Genomic DNA, 26,478 nt, shown 5'->3' with positions numbered 1-26,478 from the left:
ACACTCCCTCTACAGGATTATTAGAAACTCACTGCGTGTATAAGAATTGTAAGATAAAATCTTCAGAACCAGAAGTATTTGTAGACTTAGTACTCTTAGATTTCTCAAGATTTGACATTATTCTAGGAATGGATTGGTTCGAAAAATGTAGGGCAATTATTAATTGTGAAAGTAAAGTTGTAACCTTACGTACTTCAAAAAAGCAATAAAATATATTTATCTCCCTAAAAATTGAATAAAAAAGAATATGGATGCTGATCGAGCTGTGTTTTCCATTCCAATTGTTTGTAACTTTTTACAAGTTTTTTCCATCGAATTACCTAGTCTACCTCCCCCATGAGATATAGAATTTTCTATCAAACTACTTCTTGGAACCCAACCAATTTCGAAACCTACCTATCCCGTGAGTCGTGCTAAACTCGTAGAACTGGAAAACCAGCTTTCCGATCTTCTTGACTAGAAGTTTATTCGCCCTAGTCACTCCCCTTGGGGCGCTTTGATGTTATTTATGAAAAAGAAGGACAACTCCCTCAGACTATGCGCAGACTACCGAGAACTTAACCAAGTAACAATAAAGAGCAAGTATCCCCTACCTTGAACTGACGATTCATCGATGGATTTTCTAAGATTACTGCTCCATTGACTTGACTCACTCGAGGGGGCATACCTTTTATTTTGGATTACGAATGTGGTGAAAGCTTTATGGAATTAAAGCATCATCTTACCTCTGATCCAGTGTAGATCCTTCCCGACAACACTAGAAGATTTTAGGTTTATTGCAATGCATCTCATATTGGCTTGGGATGCATTTTGATGTAGTATTGTAGAGTGGTCACTTATGGATCCAGAAAGTTGAAACCCCATAAGTGGAACTACCCTACTCACAACCTGGAGTTGGCGGCCATTATCTTTGCCTTAAAGATATGGTGTCATTACTTGTTTGGTCAGATCTTTAAACTTTACACTGACCACAAAAGTTTAAAGTACATCTTTTCATAGAGGGAGTTGAATATGAGATAGAGACGTTGGATAGACCTCTTGAAGGGCTACGATTGCAAGATCATCTACCATCCCGGTAGAGGGAATGTAGTCACTGATGCTCTGAGCCAAAAGGAGTCTGCAGTGTTGGCCCAAACCATGGCCTCCAGTTGGAAGTTAATAGATGTTATACAGACACTTTGCCTTAACTACTACAGCAACAGTACCTATTTTGCTCAGATATGGGCTTTGCCTAATCTTTCCATGAATATTTGGGAAGCTCAGTGTATAGACTAAGAAATCACCAAATATTTGAGTAAATTCTCTTCTGACGAGTTTCCTGATTTTAGACTCTCAGATGATAAGTTGTGTGGATTTTGGGACCGAATTTGGGTCTCTGTCACTGTCAGGACGGATGCACTCAAGGCTGCTCGTGCCTTTAAACTATTCATCCACTCTAGGAGTACCAAGATGTATCGGGACCTGAAGTGTCAATACTTGTGGTCGGGAATTAAGAAAGACATTATTGACTACGTTTCTCGATGCCTTACTTGCCATCGAGTTAAAACAAAACACAAGAGACCTGAGAAGTTTTTATAAGGCCTCCCGATTCCAGAATAGAAGTGGAAGCATGTAACCATAGATTTTATCATCGGACTACCCAGGACCTGTTCTGGTTGTAATACTATTTGAGTCATCGTTGATAGACTAACCAAAACTGCCTATTTCCTGCCTATCAAAACCACTGACTCAACAAGGGAAAAATACGGTTCGAAAAAAGAGGGAAGTTGAGCCCCTGTTATGTGGGACCTTTTTGGATCATGGAGTGTTTTAGACCTATGGTGTTTCGTCGAGAGTTTGCAAGCCTACATGATGTTTTCCATGTCTTCATGCTCAAAAGGTACTACCTTGACCCCTTTCATATCATTCCTTACGATGAGATGCAAATACAAGCCAATATGACTTATGAGGAACTCCCTATGGAAATTCTTGGTTGCACCGATAAAGTTTTACACAACAAACGATCTCAATGGTAAAGGTGCAGTCTAGAAGAGGCAATATGGGAGTTAGAATGCTAGATGAGAGAGCAATTCCTAGACTTATTCGAAACAAATTTGGGATACAAATTTTTTTAAGGTTGGGTGTAACATCCCTTCACCACCGCGCTAAATTTATATTTAAAAACCTCTATTTATTCAGGCCTTAAGACCACCTGAACTCATTTAAATTTATCACGCAGATTTATATTTTATTTTGTAATTTAAATTCATAATTTTAAGTTATTCAGATTTTGTTATTTTATCTTTATTTTATTTTTATTTTATTTTATATATTATTATTTTTTTATTTAAAAATAATTTTTAGAAGAAAACAAAAAATGAAGCAAAATCCCCTAGGAAAACACCCGCAGGAAAAGCTTGCCTGCGCGGACGCAGCACAATGTGCTCGTGCGTGCGTGCATGACTAGGTGCAGGACGTGCGCATGTCCCATCCACGTAAGGCACAGGGAGGGTTTGCGCCCTCATCATGTCAAACATAGATAAGCTAGTCTGCGTATCACATCATGTTCGGACAGGGTCAGGCGCCACACCATGTGCACATACTGTCTGTGTAGTAGGCCTGCGCGAATAGGCCTATGCACCTGGGCTTTGTATTACAGGCTCTGCCTGCGTGCAGGCTAGCTCCTGTGTGTGGCAGGGGAGGCGGGCACCTACTAGCTAGGCCAGCAGCGTGCAGTCGGCCTGGTGAGGAGCATTGCTGCCTCGGACAGTGTATCGTTTCCCCCTTGGGCACCATCCACTACCTTGGACTATGTACCATCGCCTTGGGTGAATAGCTGCCACTGGTGGAGGATTCTTCCTTCGTTTTTTACACCACCATTGCATCACGCAAATTGCTCATCTTCCACTCAACTCTCTCTCTCCTCAACGAATTTTGCAACTTGGTGCAAATCCAATAGTCCCAATTTTCTATAAATAAGGACCCCTTTCTTCCGTTTCAACATCACTGTCATTTCATTCTTCCATATTTCAAAAGCTTAGAGAAAGAGGGAGTGATCTATAGAGAGAAGGAGAAGAGAAGAAGAGAAAAGGTGTAGGAAAACGTTAAGGTTTCTATAACACTCCACTCACCATCGCACTAAATTATATTTGGAAAATTACTATTCATTCGGGCCTTAAGGCCACCTAAACTCATTTAAATTTATTTCGTAGCTTTATATTGTAATTCGTAAATTTATTCTGATTTTATTATTTTATTTTATTTTGATTTTATTTAATTTCACCTAATTATATTTTGATTTATTATTTAATTATTGATTTTTTATTATTTTATTTTTTTGACAGGTGCAGGACGTGCATACAGTGTGCATGTCCCATCCGTGCGAGGTGCGGGGCCAGACCTGTGCGCGTGTATTGTCCCGCACTTGCAGGTCCATCTGCGTGCGGATAGTGGCCGGGTGCCGCATACTGTGCTCTCACGGTCTGCGCAGCAAGCTTGTGCGGATAAGCCTGCACGCCAAGGGTCTACGTGCCGTAGGCCCTGCACACGGCAGGATAGCTCGGCGCATAAAGGCTAGGCCTGTAGCATGCGCCAGCCAGGTGAGGCACACTGCTGCCCTCCTTGGTCGGCATGCCACTGCTTGGGGTTTACCACCACTAGTGGAGGAAATATCTCCTTTTTTTTTTGTTCCGCATCAAATCAAGCATCTTTCCATTTCAACTCTCTCTCTTCTTCTAATTTTACCACTTTGCACAAATCCGATGGCCCCCATTTTTTATATATAAGGGCATTTCCTTCCATTTTCGCATCACTTCCATTCTTCCACCTTCCAAGAGTTTAGAAAGAGAGAAACAGAGTGATCTAGAGAGAGAAGGAGAGGAGGAGAAGAAAATGGTGTAGGAAAAACTTCGAGATTTGGGTAAGGAATTTAGTATTTCTTCAAACATTTTAAGGAGTATTTCTAAAAAATTAAAATAATGAATATGTGATTTTGTGTGATTTGCATATTCTATGTTTAGTAGTTATAATAAAGTGAATTGTTCTTGATTTCAAGCATATTATGTGATTTATAGACACTTGATGATTTGCATGTAAATAAAATAATATGAAATTTGTAAGTTTATCTAGAAAATAAATAAAAAAATAGAGGAAAAAAAAGTAGAATGAAGCCTAAATGGTCCAAAGTATGTATGTATCTGTATTGACATGCATATTGCATGAAGTGTCTCATTAGGCTTTTTATCTCTATGGGGTATCTGTTTCTCTCTCCCCTATCTGGTTTGGAAAGGCGTGAGAGGACCGCTCTCTATGGATGATGACGTGCCCTCTGACGAGAATGGTGTTGCAAATATCTATTAGGGGTCACCTTTGGCTAAGTATTGTTGTGATCTAGAGAGAGAAGGAGTACATGATAATATTTATGCAGCAGAATCAAACATTAACAAATCCCTTACAAATATGTATGTATCTGTATTGACATGCATATTGCATGAAGTGTCTCATTAGGCTTTTTGTCTCTATGGGGTATCTGTTTCTCCCTCCCCTATCTGGTTTGAAAAGGCGTGAGAGGACCGCTCCCTATGGATGATGACATGCCCTCTGACGAGAATGGTGTTGCAAATATCTATTAGGGGTCACCTTTGGCTAAGTATTGTTGTGATCTAGAGAGAGAAGGAGTACATGATAATATTTATGCAGCAGAATCAAACATTAACAAATCCCTTACAAATTTATATATAATGTTCTAAATATATATATCACTAAGGCTAGAAGTAGCAACAAAATACAAAACATAAGGGACAGTTCTTTTACTATGCTACTGTGATTCATTAGAGTGCGAGAACAGTCATGCACTCAGACTTGTGGATCAACAAGATCCTCATAGATTTCTAGGCGTAGGTCTGCTTGTGGTTCCTCATTTTCTTCCTCATCTGGGGAGGATGGAAAGAGTGAGTTCCATATGCTCAAAAAGAAAAATAGTATTAAATTAACATTGAAAGATTTTAAAAGTTCATTATTTTATCTCACCGTTTAGCTTCCTTGTTTACCTAACTCATCATTAGAAAAGAAAACCATTTAGTTGAATATCAAAATAGTACGTTAGCACAGAAAATCAAATATACATATATCATGCCAAATAATAGAGAAAATCAAATAAATCATGAAATGCACAGATATTTCGTTTCATGTTTCACAAAATCGTTACAAACTTCCATCTCTGGGGGCAAATACAAATTTCCAAATTCCCAAGTGGAATGACCAAATCAGATACAAATATAGCAATTTGTTCAAGCCCACTTCAGGCTGGATAAACCATGATACGATTTATGACCACAGCCGTACCAAGCATAGTGATCCTAATAGATATCTATAGTCACGACATTACTTAGCCACGAGTGAACCTTATATATAGTGCGATACCACTCTCATTAGAGGGCATGCAATCATTCGTTAGGAGCGGCCTTTTATGTTTCTCCAAACTAGATAGGGGAGGAAGAAATAGATACCCCGAAAGGCAAGGGGAATAAATACCACTCAGAGATAAAAAGCCTAATGAGATACTTGATGCAATACAGGCTTTATTCCACTTTTTTATTTTCTTTTCTAAGAATAATCTCAAGTCGGGTTATCACCAGTTGAGGGTTACAGCTAAAGACATTCCTAAGAAAGTGTTCCCCTATAGGTATAGCCATTTTGAATTCAGTGTCATGCCCTTTGGGTTATTTAATGCTCTTGCAGTCTTCATGGACCTCATGAAAAAGATTTTTAAGCCTGCACTAGATCAATATGCCATTGTTTTTATCGATGAAATCCTAATGTATTCTAAGGACTATCAAGAGCCTACTATCGGCCTAACTCATGTTTTCAGAACTCTTAGACAACACAAGCTTTATGCCAAATTTAGTAAGTGCTTATTTTGATTGGACCAGATCTCTTTCCTTGGTTATGTTATTTTTGGTGATGGTGTTTCTATGGAACCCTTGAAGGTTGAGGTAATGATTAATTTGAGTCATCTAGCCAATGTCACTGAGGTCCATAGCTTTTTAGGCTTGGCGGGGTATTATTCTGCTTCATCAAAGGCTTTTCCCGCATTGCTGCTCCTTTGACCTGCCTCACCAGGAAGAATGTTATTTTCTATTGGGACCCTAGTTGTGAAGAAAGTTTTTTTGAACTCAAGCGTAGACTTACCACCACCCTAACGTTGATTCTTCTTGATAATACAAGTTGGTTTCAGGTATTTTGTGATGCATCTCGCATTGGTTTGGGCTGTGTGCTCATGCAATATGGTTGGGTAGTTGCTTGTGGCTCCAGGCAATTGAAGTTATGTGAATGGAACTACCCCACTTGCCATTATAGTCTTTCCCTTCAAGAAATGGTGACATTATTTGTACAGTTAAACTTTTGAGATCTATACCGATCACAAAAGTTTGAAGTACTTACTCTCTTAGAGGGAATTGAACATGAGACATTGACATTGGATAGACCTCCTAAAGGACGACGATCGCAAGATCTTATACCATCCAAGCAGAAGTAATGTAGTCGTAGATGCTTATAGTACGAAGAACCCAACCTTGTTGGCATATATTATTGTTTCTAGTTGAAGAATGCTTGAGACGATTCAAAGTCTCTCACTTAACCATTATGGCAAGGGCGCACATCTTACCCAAATTCATATCCAACCCACTCTCATCCAGAGAATTTGGGAAGCTTAGTCTACGGAATCTGAGATTTTGAAGAAAATAGACTAGTTTGCATATGAGGAAACCCTGTTACTTCAGAATGACCAACGATGGAATGTCTAGATTCTAAGATTGAATGTGGGTACCTAATGACCCGAGCTCTTATTGGATATTCTTAAGGAAGCTCATACATCTAAGTTATCTATCCATCCAGGAAGCACAAATATGTATCGGGATTTAAAGTGCCATTTTTATGGCCAGATATAAAGAAGGATATAGTCAACTTTGTCTCCAGATGTCTCACTTACCAATAGGTCAAGGCAAAACATCAGAGACCCAGTGGTCTCCTGCAGTGTCTCTCCATCCCGTAGTAGAAATAGGAGCATGTGACTATGGACTTTGTCAATTACTGATTTAATAAGCAAGTTGGCTCATTTGTATCTCAAGGAGATTGTTAGGATCTGTAACGCCCTGCCTATCGTTGTGCTTAATTAATTTAGAAAACCTTATTTATTAGAGCCTCTGGCCGCATTGAACTTATTTAATTTTCTCTGCATGATATTTATCGTAATTTATAAAAATTGGGTTGAATTTTAATTATTTTGTTTTTATTTAATTTTATTTAATTTAGTTTTGTTATTTAATTTTTTGCATTTAACATATTTAAATTAATTTTAGAAAATTGAGAGAAATCAGAAAAACTGCTAAACAGGAATAAATCCCACAGGATATTTCCTGCTGGGAAGCAAAACTGTCCGCGTGGATGCTGGGCACTATGCGCGCGCTGACGCATGCACACCAACAGCGAGATGTGCCCACAACGCGTACGTCCCATCCACACGCATGCACACGCGGGACGTGCGCACAAGGTGCACATCCCTTCTGCGCGAAAGGCGCGGGGACAGGTCCTAAGCGCATCTTGTCGCGCATAAGCAGGTCGTTCGTGACTTACCTTGCGTGTGTGGCACCCAGTCCGCCAAGGCCCTGCACACACGATAGAGGTCTATGCACCATCAGGCTAGCTTGCAGTGTGCTAACCGAGGCATTGTCGCCTCGGGCAGTGCGTCGTCGTCGCCTCGGGTGATGCGCTGCCACTGCTGGTGGAGGAGTCCCTCCTCCCTCTTTTTCGTGCAGAGCATCTTTTTCTCCTCTCTCTTCACCAGATTTTTCCACATGACGTGAATACGACGTTTCTAAAATTCTATAAATTGATCTTTCCCCTTCCATTCTTCTCTACACTTCCATTCTTCCATTTTTCAAGATTAGAGAGAGAGATAGTAGTCTAGTGAGAGAAAGAGGAAAAGAAAGGAGAACAGTGAAGGAGAAAACATCAAGGTTTTGGTAAGGAATCTAATATTTCTTTCAACTTCTTAAGGAGTATTTTTAGATAAACTAATATTATTAAATATGATTATTGTGATTTTGCCTATTTTATATGCCTTTGTGTTCATAGTTTAAATAAGTCGAATTGTTTTTGTTTTCAAATATGCTATGTGAATTATAGACACTTGATGAATTGCATGTAATAAATATAATATGTAATCAGTAAAAAAAATAAAGAGTACAAAAAAAGAAAGAAAAAAGAAATGTGGAATGAAGCATGATTGGTCCGAAGTATATTTATATTGACATACATATTCCATCAACTGTCTCGTTAGGCTTTTTATCTATGATGGTTATCTGTTCCCCTTGACCTTCGAGGTATCTGTTTTTTCCTCCCCTATCTAGTCTGGAAAGACATAAGGGGACCGCTCCCAGTGGATGACGGCATACCCTCTTACGAGATTGGTAATGCAAATATCTATAAAGGTCATCTGTGGCTAAGTAATGTCATGATTATAAATATCTGTTAGGGCCACTATGGTTGGTACGACTGTGGTTGTAGATCGTGTCATGGTTTGACAAGATGGAAATGGACTTGAGCAAATTGCCGTATCTGTATCTGATCTGGTCATTCCACTTGGGTAGTTGGAAATCTGTATTTGCCTTCAGAGATGGAAGTTGTAACGAATTCGTGAAGCATGACACGAAAATTTGAGCATTTCATGATTTATTTTATTTTCTCTATTATCTGGCATGATGTATGTTTGATTTGTTCATATTAATGCACTGTGTTCTTAATAAATAAATTCTTTTCATAATGTAAGATCACTCTACGAGATGGCCAAATGGTAAGCTTGTAAGTTAAAATCATTCACCTTTAAAACCTTACGATGTTAATTTAATACTGTTTTTCTTGTTGAGCATATGGAACTCACTCTTTTCATCCTCCCCCTCCCCCCCGATGAGGAAGAAAATGAGGAACCGTAGGCTGACCTACCTTAAAAGTCTATGAGGATCCTGTGGATCCAAAAAATTTGAGTGCATGATTGTTCCTGCACTCTGATGAGTCCAATATCATAGTGAAAGAAGTGGCCTTCTTTTGTGTTTTGTTTTTTTGTAGCCACTTTAGGCCTCAATTATATATATGTAATTGGAACTCATATATATATATTTGTAAGAAATTTGTAATAAGTTTGTTCCGCTACATAAATTTTATCATGCACTCATTATTTTAAATCTGTATATGACACCCATTTGCCTTAATTAACATCTGGAATATCACAGATGGTATCAGAGCAGAATAATTGCAGATAAAGTTCCTTACACTGAGGTCTTAGGTAGAAAAAACCCTTAGAATGCCTATGAAAAATAAGTCCTCTTTTCAAAATTAGACCACCAACTCGTGTCTTCCTTTCTTTTGTAAGAATGACGTGACGAAGACCATTTGTAGAGCATATTGAGGGACCTGAAGTCCTGGATCACCCAATTATGGCTAAATTCGCTGAACTCTTCCGAGCTGTCCAATGACTAAGTTTAGCCGTATGACAAAATCAAGCCAACCTTTGTCCACCTCCTACCTTCAACTTTTGAAATACTGAAAGATCCATTTCCTACAACATAGTAGAGTTTAAAAAAATTAACCCGTCACACTTTGAAGGTGGCCCTGAACCTTTAGTAGTCAAATCTTGGATCCTACAGATAGAGAAGTTTTTCTATGTCCTAGACCTGACCGAGGAACAAAAAGTTCCCGTTGTAGCCATCATGCTAAACGATGAAGTACAACACTAGTGGCGACTTAAAAAGGAAGTCTGCCTGCCCCTACCACCTGGGAAGTTTTTAGGGATGAATTATTTGATAACTTCTTCCCTGCCTTTGTCTAGGAAAAGAAAGAGGATGAATTTTAGGACCTTTGCTAAGGGAGTCTGGCGGTTGCCCAGTATTCAGCCTGTTTTGTTCAACTGTCTAGGTTTGCCCCTCTAATGGTCACCCCAAAAAACAAAAAAGTTAGAAAGTTTCTCAAGAGCCTTCGTGCCGATATCTGTGACCAAGTTACGATGTTAAGACCCAGCTTGTATGTGGAGGTGCTCAAACATCCCCAATTGGCTAAAGATTTCATCTCGGCCAAGCACCGACACATTACCCGAGTTCGTACCCAACAACAACCCCAATATCTTAGAAGGAAATTTTGTGACCCAGTAAGTAGCCACCCTGATAAACAAACTAAAGTTACCCTCCCTCCTCCTTTACTTCCACCTACAGTTCAACTTGCCCAATCTAAACAACCCTATAGCATTGTGGTCACTTGTATGGAGACTTGCCCTATCGACGTATCAATAACGCCTGTTATCGGTGCGGAAGCACCCAATACTTTATAATGAACTGCCCCCAGCGACCAAAGGATGCAGCCCAACCTATAGCACAAGGTCGCGTGTACCACTTAGATGAACTTAGTGCTCTTCCTACTCTTATCCTTATCCAGGGTATGTTTTCTATTCATGACACTTATGCCAAGGCTTTGATCGATATACGTACAACTCACTCTTTTATTTTTCGTACATTTACTTATAATATTGATTTTAGAACAGAACCTTTGGCAAAAACATTAATGGTAGAAACTCCCTCTAGGGGACTGCTAGAGGCTTATTGTATATGTAAAGATTGTAGAATAAAAACTTTAGAAATAAAGGTATGTGTAAACCTGATACTGTTAGATTTTGTAGGATTTGATGTGCTATTAAGAATGTACTGGTTGAAAAAGTATAGAGATATAATCGATTGTGAAAGTAAAATTGTAATTTTCCGGTCTCTGAAAAAGGAATAATTTTTTTTTTATTTTTCTAACCAATGAATGAACAGGAATATGGGTGCTGATCCTGTTGTGTGTACCATACTAATTATTTGCAACTTTCTGGATGTCTTCCTATCGAACTTCTTGGTCTACCTCTCCCATGAGAAGTAGAGTTCTTAATTGAGTTACTACCCAGAACCCAACCAATCTTGAAGCCTGCATATCGTATGAATCGTGCTTAGCTAACAGAACTAGAACATCAACTTTCTGACCTTATTACCTGAAAGTTTATTTGTCCTAGCCATTCTCCTTGGGGTGCTCCAATGTTATTCGTAAAGAAAAAGGATGGTTCTCTCAGACTCTGCGTGGACTACTAAGAACTCAACTGAGTAACAGTTAAAAGCAAGTACCCTTACCTTGGATTGATGACCTCTTCAATCAACTGTAAGGAGCCACGGTCTTCTCTAAGATCAATCTCAGGACGGGATACCACCAGTTGAGAGTCAAAGAAGAATATATTATGAAACCTACCTTTCGATGTAGGTACGATTTGTACGAGTTCAGAGTAATGCCATTCAGATTAATCAATGCCCCAACAGCCTTTATGGACCTAATGAATAAAGTTTTCTAGCACGCACTAAATCAATATGTCATTCATTTTTATTGATGACATCCTAGTGTATTCCAATAGCCTTGAAGCACACGCAATGCACTTGATGAAGTGTTGGAGACTCTTTGTCAGAACCAACTATACGCTAAACTGAGCAAATGCTCTTTCTGGTTGGATCAAGTTTCCTTTCTCAGACATGTAGTCTCAAGTGAAGGAATTTTCGTAGACCCATCTAAGGTGGAAATGATAGTAAGCTAGAATCCACCCACCAACATGGCCGAGGTACGTAATTTCTTTTACTTTGCAGGTTACTACTGATGGTTCATTGATGGATTCGCTAAGATTGCCACCCCACTGATCCAACTTACCTGAAAAGGGGTACCTTTCATCTTGAATTATAAGTGTAGTGAAAGCTTTATGGAATTGAAGTATCGTCTCACCTCTACTCTTGTGTTGATCCTCCCCAATAATACAGGAAGATTTCAAGTCTACTATGATGCATCTCATAATACCTTGGAGTGTGTCTTGATGCAACATGGTAGAATAGTCGCATATGGGTCCTGATAATTGAAACTCATGAGCATAACTACATTATCCACGACCTAGAGCTTGTAGCCATTATCTTTTCCTTGAAGATCCATCATTATCTATATGACCAGACCTTTGAGATTTATACTAACCATAAGAGTTTAAAGTACATTTTTTCACAGAAGGAGTTAAACATGAGATAGAGATGCTGGATGGATCTTCTGAAGGACTATGACTACAAGATCATCTATCACCCCAAGAGAGGAAATGTGGTCACTGAAATTGTCTGACTTCATCGTGTTCCCTCATCTATTGTGTCCGACCGTGATCCCTGGTTTACCTCCCACTTATGGAAAAGCATCTAGGAAGCTCATGGGTATGGGTTATATTTTAGTACCGCTTATCATCCCCAAACAGATGGTCAGTTAGAACGTACGATCCAAATATTGGAAGACATGTTGGGTGCTTGCGCCCTCGACTACAGTGATAACTGACATGATTATCTTCCCCTTTGTGAATTTTCTTACATTAACAGTTATCATTCCAGCATAGGCATGGCCCCGTATGAAGCACTATATGGAAGGCCTTGCTGTTCTCCGACTTGTTGGAGTGAAGTCATAAACTAGTGCTATTTAGGACAAGACTTCATTTAGGAGACCATTAAGAAGGTCCTGATCATTCGCAAGAACTTGGCCACTACCCAGAGTCGCTAGAAGAATTACACAGAAAATCGTAGGTGACCCTTGAAGTTGCCATGAGAAATTAGGTCTTCCTCAAGGTTTTCCCCTATAAGGGAAAGATGCAGTTCGGGAAGAGAGGAAACTTGAGCCCTTGTTATGTGGGACCTTTTCAGATCATTGAGCTTATTGGACCCATGGCATACCACCTCGGTCTATCTCCAGAATTTACAGGTCTACATGACGTCTTTCACATTTTGATGTTTGAGAGGTACCACCCTAATCCTTCTCATGTTATTCCTCGCGATGAGGTGTAGGTATAAGCCAACATGACTTATGAGGAGGTTTCTGTGGAGATTCTTAGGTGGACCGATAAGGTCTTGCGTAACAATACAATTCCCATGGTGAAGGTATGATTGCAGCATCATAGCCTGGAAGAAGCCATGTAGGAGTTAGAGAGCGAGATGAGGGAGAAGTACCCGCACCTGTTCAAGAAAAATTTGGGGACCAAACTTTTTTAGGTGGGGGGATGTAGCATCTCGCCCATCATTGCGCTTAATTGATTTTGAAAACCCTATTTATTTGGGTCTTTGGCCGCATTAAACTTATTTAATTTTTTCCGCATGATATTTATCCTAATTCATAAAAATTTAATTGATTTTTAATTATTTTATTTTTATTTAATTTTATTTTTATTATTTAATTTTTTGAATTTAACTTATTTAAATTAATTTAAAAAAATTGAGAGAAATTGAAAGAACGATGAAACGGGAAGAAATCCTACGCGAAAAATCCAGCGGAGAAGAAGAACTGCTCGCGTGGATGTTGTGCGCCCACCGCCCGCAAAGCAGGCCTTCACAGATTGGTTTTACGCACCTGGGCCCTGCGCGCAAAAGGCTTGCGCACGCAACAAGAGGCCTGTACGCCAGCAGGCTAGCCTACAGCACGCAGATTAGGGCACTACTACCCCTAGCATTGCACCACCGTTGCCTCGGGCGGTGCACTATCGTCGCTGGTGGAGGAGACCCTCCTCCCATGGTTTTTATGTCGAGCATATTTTTTTACTCTCTCTTAATCAAATTTTTCCACTTAGCATGAATCTAATAGTTCCAAAATTTTATAAATTGATCTTTCCCCTTCCATCCCTCCCATACTTATGTTCTTCCGTTTTTCAAGATTTAGAGAGAGAGAGATATAGTAGTCTAGTGAGAGGAGGGAGAGAAAGGAGAATGGTGAAGAAGAAAACATCAAGGTTTTGGTAAGGAATCTAGTATTTCTTTCGACGTCTTAAGAAGTATTTTTAGATAAAACAATATTATTAAATATGATGATTGTGATTTTGCTTGTTTTGTATGCCTTTGTGTTCATAGTTCAGATAAGTCGAATTGTTCTTGTTTTCAAGCACGCTATGTGAATTATAGACACTTGATGAATTGCAGTAATAAATATAATATGTAATCTATAAAAAAAATGAAGAGTATAAAAAGAAAAAGAAAAGAGAAATATGAAATGAAGCATGATTGGTCCGAAGTATATCTGTATTGACGTGCATATTGCATCAAGTGTTTCGTTAGACTTTTTATATCTAACGGTTATTTGTTCCCCTTATCCTTTGAGGTATCTATTTTTTCCTTCCCTATCTGGTCTGGAAAGACATAAGAGGACCGCTCCCAGTGGATGACAGCGTATCCTCTAACGAGAGTAGTAACGCGAACATCTGTAGGGGTCACCCATGGTTAGGTAATATCGTGACTATAGATATCTATTAGAGCCACTATGGTTGATACAACTATTTTCGTAGATCGTGCCATGATTTTTTCATTTGAAAATAGGCCTGAGCAAATTGTCGTATCTGTATCTGATCTGGTCATTCCACTTGGGTAGTTTTGAATTTGTATCTGCTTTCAGAGATGGAAGTTGTAACAACTTCGCGAAGCATGATATGAAAATTTGAGCATTTCATGATTTATTTGATTTCCTTTATTATCTGGCATGATGTATGTTTGATTTGTTCATATTAATGTACTGTGTTCTTAATAAATAAATTATTTTCATAATGTAAGGTTGGTCTATGAGGTGGCCAAATGGTAAGCTTATAAGTTCAAATCATTCACCTTTAAAACCTTATAATGTTAATTTAATACTGTTTTCTTTATTGAGCATATGAAACTCACTCTTTTCATCCCCTCCCAGATGAGGAAGAAAATGAGGAATCGCAGGCTAACCTACCATTGGAAGTCTATGAGGATCATGTGGATCCACAAAATTTGAGTGCATGATTGTTCCCGCGCTCTGATGAATCCAATAAAATAGTGAAAGAAGTAGCTTTCTTTTGTGTTTTGTTTCTTTTGTAGCCACTTCAGGCCTCAGTTATATGTATGTGATTAGAACTCATATATATATATATTTATAAGGAATTTGTAATAAGTTTGTTCTACTGCATAAATTTTATCATGCACTCGTTATTCTGAATCTGTATATGACACCCATTTCCTTAATTAGCATATGGGATGTCACAGGCTCCATGGTATTCTTATTTCCATGGTGTTCGATAGGGATCCTCATTTTACTTCTTTCTTTTGGGGAAGTTTTTAAGGAGCCCTTAGATCTAGTCTTTACTTCAGCACTGCATACTATCCACAAATTGATGGTCAGTCTAAACGAACCATTCAAACGTTATAGGACTGCTATGAGCCTTTGTACTAGATTTTGGTGGTAATTAAGACCAGTATCTTCCCTTAGCGGAGTTTATTTACAACAATAACTATCACTCCAATATTGGTATGGCTCCATATGAAGCCTTCTGTGGTAGGCCATGCCGATCACCTATTTGTTGGAATGAAGTTGGGAAATGATGTCTTTAGGGAATGGATCACACTAGGAAACAATATATAAGAATGCCATCATCTGCAAGAATCTCATCCCCGTCCAAAGTCAAGAGAAGATCTACACAAACAATCAGAGGGAGGACTTTGAATTTGCTGTAGGTGATCATGTTTTCCTTAAGGTCTTTTTGTACAAGGGAAGAATGAGGTATGGGAAGAGAGGAAAACTAAGTCCTTGTTTTATAGGACCTTTCGAGATACTAGAATATGTTGGCCCCGTAGCTTACCACATTGCGTTGCCATTTGAGCTTATGGGTCTACACGATGTCTTTAGTGTCTTTATGCTCCCAAAGTATCACCACGATCCTTTTCACATCATTCCACACAAACAACTCCAAGTTAACTTTGTTATGACCTATGTGGAGCATCTTGTCGAGATCCTTGCTCGAGAGAAGAAAGTTTTGAGGAACAAAATGATTTTGATGGTTAAGATATTATGGCAACACCACATCCCTGATTAAGCCATTTGAGAACTCAAAAAAGAAATGTGGGATAAGCATCTTAAATTGTTTTAATTTATAAATTTGAATGACCAAATTTTTGTAAGGAGGGGAGGATGTGATACCCTTGAACCGTTAAATATTGATATTATAATATTGTTCATTTTTATTTTATAAATTTTCTTAAATTTTGTGTTAAAAATTATTTTATCATGTTTTAAATTATTAAGTTTTAAAGCTCAAAATATTTTAATGTGTAACTTAACTTGTGATTTTGTCAAAAAATATTTAAAATAATAAAAATAAAAATAAAATAAATGAAACAGAAAAGTTGGAGGAGAACCTGCGGAGAGGCCCGCGCAGTTGCACCCGTGAGCTGCGTCCACAGGCTCCCGTGTGTGCCAACGCACCACCCGCAGAGCAGCCTGTACACGCACCCAGCACGCTTGTCGCATCGCACAAGTGCACAACACAACAGTCCCATCTACGCGCACGTTACCTCGAGCTTGTGTCTGTGCGCACATCACCTCGCTCCTGCGCCTACACTTGCGCACAAGCCGCCTCGCGCTTGCACCTACAAAGATGTCACATGCCATCTGTATGCTTGCACACACGTCACGTCACCTACACACACTCCCTGTATGCCTGTATAATGTCCCATCATTGTACAAGCACATCTCATCATGCACAGTAACCACCTGCATGACATTTATCACACACCTCCATCATAGTGAGTCACCTGCCGCTATCCCATCACCGTTGCAGCTGCATGTCACGTTCCGTTTGCAGCTGCCCAGACCATTACCATTGGGTGCCATATGGCATGCATGCTAGTCACCACATGGTGCATGTGTATTCTTCTTTTTTTGGCTATTTAAAGACTTCTTCTCCACTCATCTCACCCATGTTCCCAATTTATTCTTCTTCCCCATTTAGCGGAGAGATAGAAGAGAGCGAGAGAGGTTAGGGAGAGAAAATAGAGAGAGAAAGGGAAAGAACCAAAGGAGATCGAGAAAACATTCCCATTCGCACAGTAAGCCTTCTTTTTCTCAATTTTTTTCTTCATTAAGACTTCTAAGGAGTCATTCTTAAACTCTCCCTTTATTTTCAAAGATTCCATGTAAAATCTACAGGTTGCTGAGCAACCTTCCTTCTCCTTCAAATATGTAAAAAACCTTGTTTTGGAAAACGAAAGCTGGGAAATTAGGTAAGGGTTTTGGTATTTTCACATACTCTTCTATTGTGTTTTCTAGATATTAAACATGCTTAAGGATAGCAAAATATATGATTACTTGGTTAGTTTTCTTGTGTGAAATGATGTTTTATTTTAAGGATCGTAAAACCACATGATGTGTGATGGGTTTGAAGTATTTTATTTTTGTATCAAGTATGAATATGATGTAAATATTGAGTCTTAGAAAAGGAAGGATTTGTTTTGTATGATATGCCATGTGTAGGGGCTAGGCCCTCGACCTTGCTCTTAAGGTGATACTTAAGAAGGTTACTTAATTGGGCTTGGGTCAGAGTGGGTAACCCGATGACCCAATCCAAGTATATGGGCCCCTGTCGAGCTAGGATTGATTAGCGGACCTCCATCAAGTTTGGACCATAAATCTAATAATGAATTAGAACTAATAATATAAGTGAAAAGATTGAGAGGTTACTGATTATGACTGCTACTAACTATGGTGAACCGCTCCTTATGAATAGTACTAACATTCCCTTTAATGAGAATAGAATTGCGACTAATTATAGGGGCTACAGTGGCAAAGTACGATAATGGTCATTAGTCTTCAATTATGATTGTAGGAACCACAGCGGCAAAGTACAACCGTGGTCATTAGTTTCAACTGTTACATTGTATATCAAATTGAACTATTTTCCATTCATCGTGGTAGTCGAGGATCTGTGACATCTCAAATGCTAATTAAGGCATAAGAGTGCCAGATATAGAAACAGATTACGAGTGCATAATAGATAATTATATGCAGTAGAGCAAATTATTGTAAATCCTTTACCAAAATATATGAGTTCCAATTACACATATATAACTGAGACCAGAAGTGGCAACAAAAATACAAAATATCAAAATACAAAAAGGACCACTTCTTTCACTATGTGAATGGACTAACAGAGTGCAGGACAAGTCATGCACTCAAGGTTTATGGATCCACGGGATCCTCATAGACTTCAACGGGTAGGTCAGCGATCGGTTCCTCACTATCCTCCTCATCTGGGGGGGGCATGGAAAGGAGTGAGTTCAATATACTTAGTAAGGAAAATAAAATTTAAATAACATCATAAAATTTTAAAAGTGAATAATTATGCCATCAACACTTACCATCAGGGGTCATATCAGGGTCCTTTCTTAATTTATGAATACAATTTTTTTATTTATAAAAAATGTTAGATCCATCATGTCATAGTCATAACAATCAAATCAATCATGCTGATAATAGAGAAAATCAAATAAATCATGATATGCTTAGATTTTTGTGTCATGCTTCGTGAAGTTGTTCTAATTTTTATCTACTGAGGGCAGATACAGATTTCCAACTACACATGTAGAATGACCAAATAAGATATATAATAGCAGTTTACCAATAACACATTTACGGCTTGTTAAACCATGACACGATCTATAACCACGGTCGTGTCAACAATAGAGGTCTTATTAGATAGTCTATAGCCATGACAGTACTTCGCCAAGAGTGACCACTAATAGATAATTCACGTCACCACTCTCCTCAAAGGGTACACCGTCATCCATAGGGAGTGGTCCTCTCATGTCTTTTCAAACCAAATGGGGGAGGGGAAAAACAGAAATCCCTCAGAGATAAAAAGCTTAACGAAACACTTGATACATTATTCATGTCAATACAAATACATATTTTTCATACCATTTCATACTTAATCTCCTTTTCACATTTCAGTAATTGACCACAAAACTTATATCATTTAAATTACATGCAAATCATCAAGTGCATATATAATAATGTAACATGCTTTATCAAGTAAAATTTATTTCATTTGGACATTTAACAATAATCATACAAATCATAGTTACCAGCTTCATAATGTTGACTCTAGAAATGCTCCTTAAGATGTTTAAGAGTAAATACTAAATTCCTTATCGAAACCTCAAAGTTTTCATACACATTTCTTCTTCTTCTCCTCTCATTCTCTCTTTAGATCACTCCCTCTCTTTCTAAGCTATTGGAGGATAGAAGAATGAAATGAAAATGATAAGGAAATAGGGAGGGAGGGGTCCCTATTTATAAAAAGTGGGGACTGTTAGATTTGTACCAAGTGGCAAAATCTGGTGAGAAGAGAAAAAGTTAATGGGAAAGGAGTGATGTGATGCGACACGATGGTGGCACAAAAAATAGAGGCACGGCTGCCAAACGACGGCAGCACACTACCCAAGATAGCAGCGACACACTGCCCAAGCCAGCGCACGATGCCTAAGTTGGTCGTGTGCTGCAAACTTAACCTGCAGGAGCGCCGACACATCCTGTCGCATCTAGCGCGTGCGAAGGAATACTACGGGGATGGTGTGCGCATAGGGCACACGATGCCGCACCAGCTTGTGCGTGATGGGACATGCACAGACCGACCTTGTGCCCCACGTCCACAGTGTGCACGTCCTGTGCTGGCCACGCACAAACACACACGTGGCATGCGATGCCTGCGCAGGTGGGTCCTTTCCCGCAGACGTTTCCCGCGAGATTTCTACCCTTTTTCTGACTTTTCTCCTGAAATTTTATTTTTAAATAAAATAATGAAAAAATTAGCAAAATAATAAAAATATAATTTTTTAGAACTAATTTAAATAAATTTAAAATACAAATTTAATTTATGAAATACGATATGAAATACTACGAAATAATTTAAAGAGTTTAAGAGGCCTTAGAGCTAGAATCAATAGGGGTTCTCAATTACAAATTTAGTGTGAAAGTTTGGGGAGTGTTACAGAATCCCTTTTTTCCTCTACTGATATACTTCTCACGAAGATATGTAAAATTCATAAATGAATCAAACTGTTTGATTATCTAACTTGCATTGTTGATTAATTTCCCATGCTTAGATACTTTCCTTAAGTTGAATATGTTTCTCACTGTTCCGTCATGTCATATCATGCTTTAGCTAGTTCAACTAGTTTATGTTATGTTTCTCACTATTCTATCATGTCATGTAATGATATTAATGGTTCAGCTAGTTTCTATTATATTTCTCACTGTTCCATTATGTCATTATGTTTCATTCTTCCGCCTTTAATTAAATGTTTTTGATTTAATCTGAAAGTAAATGTTTTCTTAGTATATCAAATAAATATGTTCAACAACAAGTCCATAAGTAAGTCACTAATTATGAAGGTAACAACACGTTTTGAAAATAAATAACTTTTGAAATTTTAGTAGTATAGTTTAAATACTATTTCCTTTACTGAGCTTTATGGAGCTCACTCCAACCCATTTTCCCCCAAATGATGATGATAGTGAGGAATCACTTCCCAAGCTACCCCTTGACGCTTACTTTGATCCATTTACGGATCTGTAGTGGAAATTTGTGTGCATTTGCATGATTTTACTATGACAAACTATTCTTTTTGTAATGATAGAAGTGGCTTAAACAACGATGTGTATTTATTTTGTTAGCCATCTTCTTGGTTTCAGGTGTATTTGAACATCAAATATTTTGTAAGGGATGATTTTTCTTCCACAGTATAAATTATTTTGTACTTATATCTATTATGTTAGCAGACTCCTTTACCCATTGGGAAATGAGATGTCACACTAATCCAAAGAAATTAATTAATTAATCCTAAGGATAAATTTATATTAAAATAATAATAAATTAATTAATAAAATAATTGTAAAATTATCCAATGTGAAATTTAGATAAAAGCACATTGAAATTGTGTAATTAAAAAAAGTTCTTGTGGAAGAGGAAGAAAGAAAAAAAAATTCTAAAAAGACTCACACAAGTGACTGCCATGTGGGTAGCAGCTAGTCCCGTGTGTGACATCCCAAATACTAATTAAGGCATATGGGTGTCAGATAAAGAAACATATTATGAGTGCATGATAAAATTTTATGTAGTGGAGCAAATTAATATAAATCCTTTACAAATATATGAGTTACAATTACACATACATATAACTAAGGCTAGAAATGACTGTAAAATACAATGTCAAAATACAAAAGAGAGCCACCTCTATAATTATACTATTGGACTCATCAGAGTGAGGGGACGATCATGCACTCAAGTTTTGCGGATCCACAGGATCCTCATAAACTTCAATGGGTAGGTCAGCTGACGGTTCCTCATTCTCTTTCTCATCTTGGGGGGCATGGAAAGAGTGAGTTCCATATGATACAGTAAGAAAAACAGTATTTAAATAACATCGTAAGGTTTTAAAGTTGAATTATTCTAACATAAACACTTACCATTTAGTTACATCGTAGACCTATCTTACCTTATAAAAATAATTTATTTATTAGAGAAAACGTCACATTAATATAATTAAGATAAACACACAACATACCAGATAATAGAGAAAATTAAATAAATTATGAAATGCTCAAATTTTCATGTCATGTTTTGCGAAGTCATTACGACTTCCATTTTTGAAGGCAAATATAGATTTTTGACTACCTATGTGGAATGACCATATCAGATACAGATAACAGCAATTTGCTTAAGCACATTTCTGGCTAACCAACCATGGTACGTTCTATGACCAAGGCTGTACCCACCATAGTGGTCTTTTTAGATATTCTATGGTCATGACAGTACTTAGCCAAAGGTGACCCCTAACAGATATTCGCGTCACAACTATCGTCAGAGAGTACACCGTCATCCATAGAGAGTGGTTGTCTTATATCATTTCAAACTAGATGGAGGAGGGGAAAAAACATATACCTGAGATGGGGATAGGGGAACAGATACCCCTCAAAGATAAAAAGGTTAACGAGACACTTGATGCGTTATACATGTTAATATAAATATATACTCCAGATAATTCATGCTTCATTCTATTTTTTTTTCTTTTTTTTGTTTCTTTTATTTTTTAGATAATATCGGTTTCATATTATTTAATTACATGCACTTCATCAAGTATCTGTCACTCACATAGCATGCTTGAAATCACGAATAATTCAACTTATTAAGCCTACAACACAAAGTATACAAACAAGAAAAATAATAGGACTATCAATTTAATCTTTATTTTTGTCTAAAAATATCTCTTAAGACATTTAAGGAAATAGTAAATTCCTTATTGAAACCTTGATAATTTCTTCTACACTGTTCTTCTTTTCTTCCTCTCGTTCTCTCTAGATTACTTTCTCTCTCTCTCTCTCTCTCTCTCTCTCTCTCTCTCTCTCCAATTCTTGAAAGGTGGAAGAATGGAAATGTGGAGAAAATTGGAAGGAAGGGCCCTTATTTATAGAAAATAGGAGCAGTTAGATTTATGCCAAGTGGCAAAATCCCGTGAAGAGAGAGAAAAAAAGATGTTTGACACAAAAACTGAAAAAGGAAGACCACTTCCACTGGCAGTGGCGCTAAGAGTAGTGGCACACTGCTCGAGGTGGGCTACAGCACGCTGCTCGAGGTGGGCTACAGCACGTTGCTCGAGGTGGGCTGTAGCACGCTGCTCGAGGTGGGCTGTAGCACGCTGCTCGAGGCAAAAATGTCCTCACCCGCCCAGCACACTGTAAGGCTACCTTGTCAGCGCATGGGTTACCCTACCGCGCGCGGACCCTTGGTGCGCAAGGGCCTATTCACGCTGGCCTCTTGTGTGGACAGTGCGCGCACAATGTGTGGCGCCTGTCCGCGCGCGAAGTGACGCGCAAATTGCCCTCTTGCTCATGGCAAGACACGCGTAGGATTGACCTCGTGCTGTGTGTGCAAATGGGATGAGTGTACTGCGCGCACGTCCTGCGGTAGCTACGCGCGCTTAGCACATGGGTGCCTTCGCAGACAACCCTTTCTCATGGGATTTTCCCGCGAGATTTTTTTCCCTATTTTTCTATTTTTCCCAAAAATCGTTTTATTCAAAATTTAAGGATTAAATAATTAAATTAAAATAAAATGAGATAAATAGGATTAAAATGGAATAAATTCAACATAATTTATAAATTACAATAATAAATTGTGGAGTAAATTAAATGAGTTCAATGTGGCCTAAAATCCCGAATAAATAGGATTTTCCATACACAAATTAAGCACAGTGGTGATGGGGTGTTACACTGTGGGTTTGTAATACCCCAAAAACCTTCATGCTTAATTTATAATGTGAACCCCTATTTATTCGGGCCCTAAGACCATCTGAACTCTTAAAAAATTTTCATGCATTTATTTGTGGATAAAATTTAATACTTAAGTTTCATATTTATTTAGTTTAAATAATTATTAAAATTTACTTCTATTGATTAATAGTTAAGAATTTATTTTTAAAAATTTATTTAAAAAGGTTTCAGGAAAAACGGAGGAGAAAATGATAAAAAGATTTGGTGGGAAAGACCCCAACCCGCTCGGCGTGCAGCCATCTGAAGAAATGCGCCTTCGTGAATGTCCCATTTGTGTAGAGTGTGAGGTGAGGTCTGCGCCCGCGTCAAATCGACGCAGATGGGCGCACAGCTCTACGCGTCTTATGCGCCTGTCGTCTGCGCGGTAGGCCTGCACGCAAGAAGCTTTTGCACCAAAAGCCTGTGCGAAGTAGGCTTGCGCCTACTGCAGGCTAGGCCTACACACGCGCAACAGTCTGGGACGGTGAATGCTGCCTCGGGCAGTGCATGTTTCCCCCTTGGGGGTCATGCACTGCCTTTTGGCAACACGCTGCCGTCGTTGTTTGGGTGCCGAGTGTCCAATTTTAGCAACGTCGTCATGACACCATTGTCACATCATCCATCTATCAGCCATATCCATCAATCATCACATCGCATCAAGTCATTTTCATTTTCTCTTTCTTTGCAAGATTTCACCACTTAGCGCAAATCTAATGGTCTCTATTTTCTATAAATAGGGACCCACTCTTTACCATTTACTCACCACTCCCACTTCATTCTTCCATCCACCAAAGAGTTTTAGAGAGAGAGTGTGTGATCTAGAGAGAGAAAGAGAAGAAAAAGAAAAAGGAAAGACGTAGGAAACACCAAGGTTTAAGTAAGAAATTTAGATTACATTAACGAAGTTTTAATTAAATGGTTGCATGCTTAATTTTATATGCTTAAATAAAATTATTACATGTTAATGCATCTTTATATGAATGTATATAAACTGATTATTGCATGATTATCTAAATGTTTAATTTACATATGATAAATGTTGATTCATGATATTTTGAACGATGAATGAGTAATAATCATGATGTTATACTTCAAGCATCAGAAAATGTATCAGTATTAGAATATATGGTTCATAAAATGTCTTCGTTAGGCTTTTAATATCTGAGGGATTTCTGTTTCTCTCCCATCTGGTCTGAAAGACGTGAGAGAACTGCTCCTTATGGATTACAGCATACTCTCTAATGGGAGTGGTGACGTGATATGATTGTAGGGGGCACCTTTGGTAAAGTACGACTATGACCATAGTTTGCATATAAGACCACTATGGTTGACACGACCGTGGTCATAAATCGTGCTATAGTTTGGCAAGCCATAAATGTATTGTTGCTCTCATAAGCCGTAAATTACTGATATAATATAAAATGAATTGGTCGCTCCACATAGATAGTCGAGAATCTGTATTGCCTTCAGTAGATGAAAGTTGGAACGACTTTGCGTGAAGAATAAAAAAATAAACCAAAGAACAAGTCATGGTTTGTTTGATTTTCTCTTTTTTTCAGCATGATTGATTGGATTGACATGATATGACTATCACATAATAGATTTGATGTTTTTTTTAATAAAATAAATTGTTTTCATAATTAATAAAGGGACCCCTAACATGACTCCTGATGGTAATTAATGATGGTACTTATTTTAGTTGTTTAATTACCTTTAAAATCTTAGTGATGTTATTTAAATACTATTTTCCTTACTAAGTATGTGGAACTTACCCCTTTCCTTACCCCCCTTCAGATAAAGAAGATAGTGAGGAATCGATTGTTGATCTGCCCTTTGAAGCCTTCGAGGATCCCACGGGTACTGTTATGAGTGTATAGTTGTCCCACACTCTAATGAGTCTATTTTTTGTAGAGACTTGTAATTAATATAGTTTTCTTCTCAATATTGTATGGAACTCTATTATTATTTTATAAGGGATTGTAATTATTTATTCTGCTGCATATATTTATCTTACATGCACTTGTAATATGTTTCTGTATCTGGCACCCTTATGCTTTAATTAGCATTTGGGATGTCACAAATGGTCTCAGAGCAGTTATGCAAAATAATCCCTTACAATTGAGGTTGTAGTTGGAAAACCACTCTTGAATACTTAGGATCTGTCTTCTTTTGAAAATTGGACTTCAAACTTATGCCTTCCCTTTTTTATATAGGAATGATGCGAGGAAGACCTTCTGTAGAGCAAACTGAGAGACCGGATGCCTTGGATCATCCGACCAGGGCCAAGTTTACCGAGCTCTTCTGAGCCATCCAAGGTCTAACTGCAATCGTAGGCCAAAACCAAGGAAATCAATGCCAACACCCCCGACCTCTAACTATCATTTAGTCGAGAGATCCATCTTCTAGAACATAGTGGAGTTTAGGAAACTCAATCCACCCCACTTCGAAGGAGGCCCTGACCCCTTAGTAGCCGAAGCCTGTATCCTGCAGATAGAGAATATTTTCTTTGTCTTTGACCTAATTGAGGAATAAAAGGTTCTCCTAGTAGCCTTCATGCTAACCCGTGAAGTTGAATATTAGCGGCGGCTTAAGAAAGTTTTACCCACCCCTACCACTTGGGAGGTTTTCATGGATGCTTCCCTTGAAAACTTCTTCCCTATTTATGTCTGAGAGAAGAAGGAGGAGGAATTTCAAGACCTCTATCAGGAAAATTTAACGGTTGCCCAGTATGCAGCCTGATTTGTCCAACTATCTAGGTTTGTCTCACTAATGGTCACCCTTGAGAGTCATAAGAGTAAGAAGTTTCTAAAAAGCCTCTGTGTTGATATATACGACTGAGTCACGATGCTGAGACCAATCTCGTATGTGGAGGTGCTGAAACATGCCCAGTTGACTAAAGATCTTATTTCAGCCCAGCACCAATGCATTTCCTGAGTCTGTACCCAGCAACAGTAACACAAACCCCAATAACCAAGAAAAAGACTACCTGACCCAGTTAGTAGTAATCTTGATTAATGACCCCGAGTTGCTTCTCTCTCTGCTTTGCATCCACCTACTTGACATCCTATCTGACCTACCCAACCATGTTAGCATTGTGGATGCTTGCATTGTGATCAGCCTTGTTGATGTTTGAACAACGCCTGCTATAAGTGCAGAAGTGCTCAGCACTTTATGCAAGACTATCCCCAGTAACCAAAAGATATGACAAGACCAATAGCCCAGGGTTGTGTGTACCACCTTGATGAACCCGGTTCCCTCACCACTCCTGCTCTTGTC

The sequence above is a fragment of the Carica papaya genome, chromosome 2, assembly GCF_054855325.1.
Source record: "Carica papaya isolate Zhongbai chromosome 2, ASM5485532v1, whole genome shotgun sequence".
In the NCBI taxonomy this organism is placed as follows: domain Eukaryota; kingdom Viridiplantae; phylum Streptophyta; class Magnoliopsida; order Brassicales; family Caricaceae; genus Carica; species Carica papaya.
The sequence above is the reverse complement of the archived record's forward strand: the minus strand, read 5'-3'. Positions refer to the sequence as shown.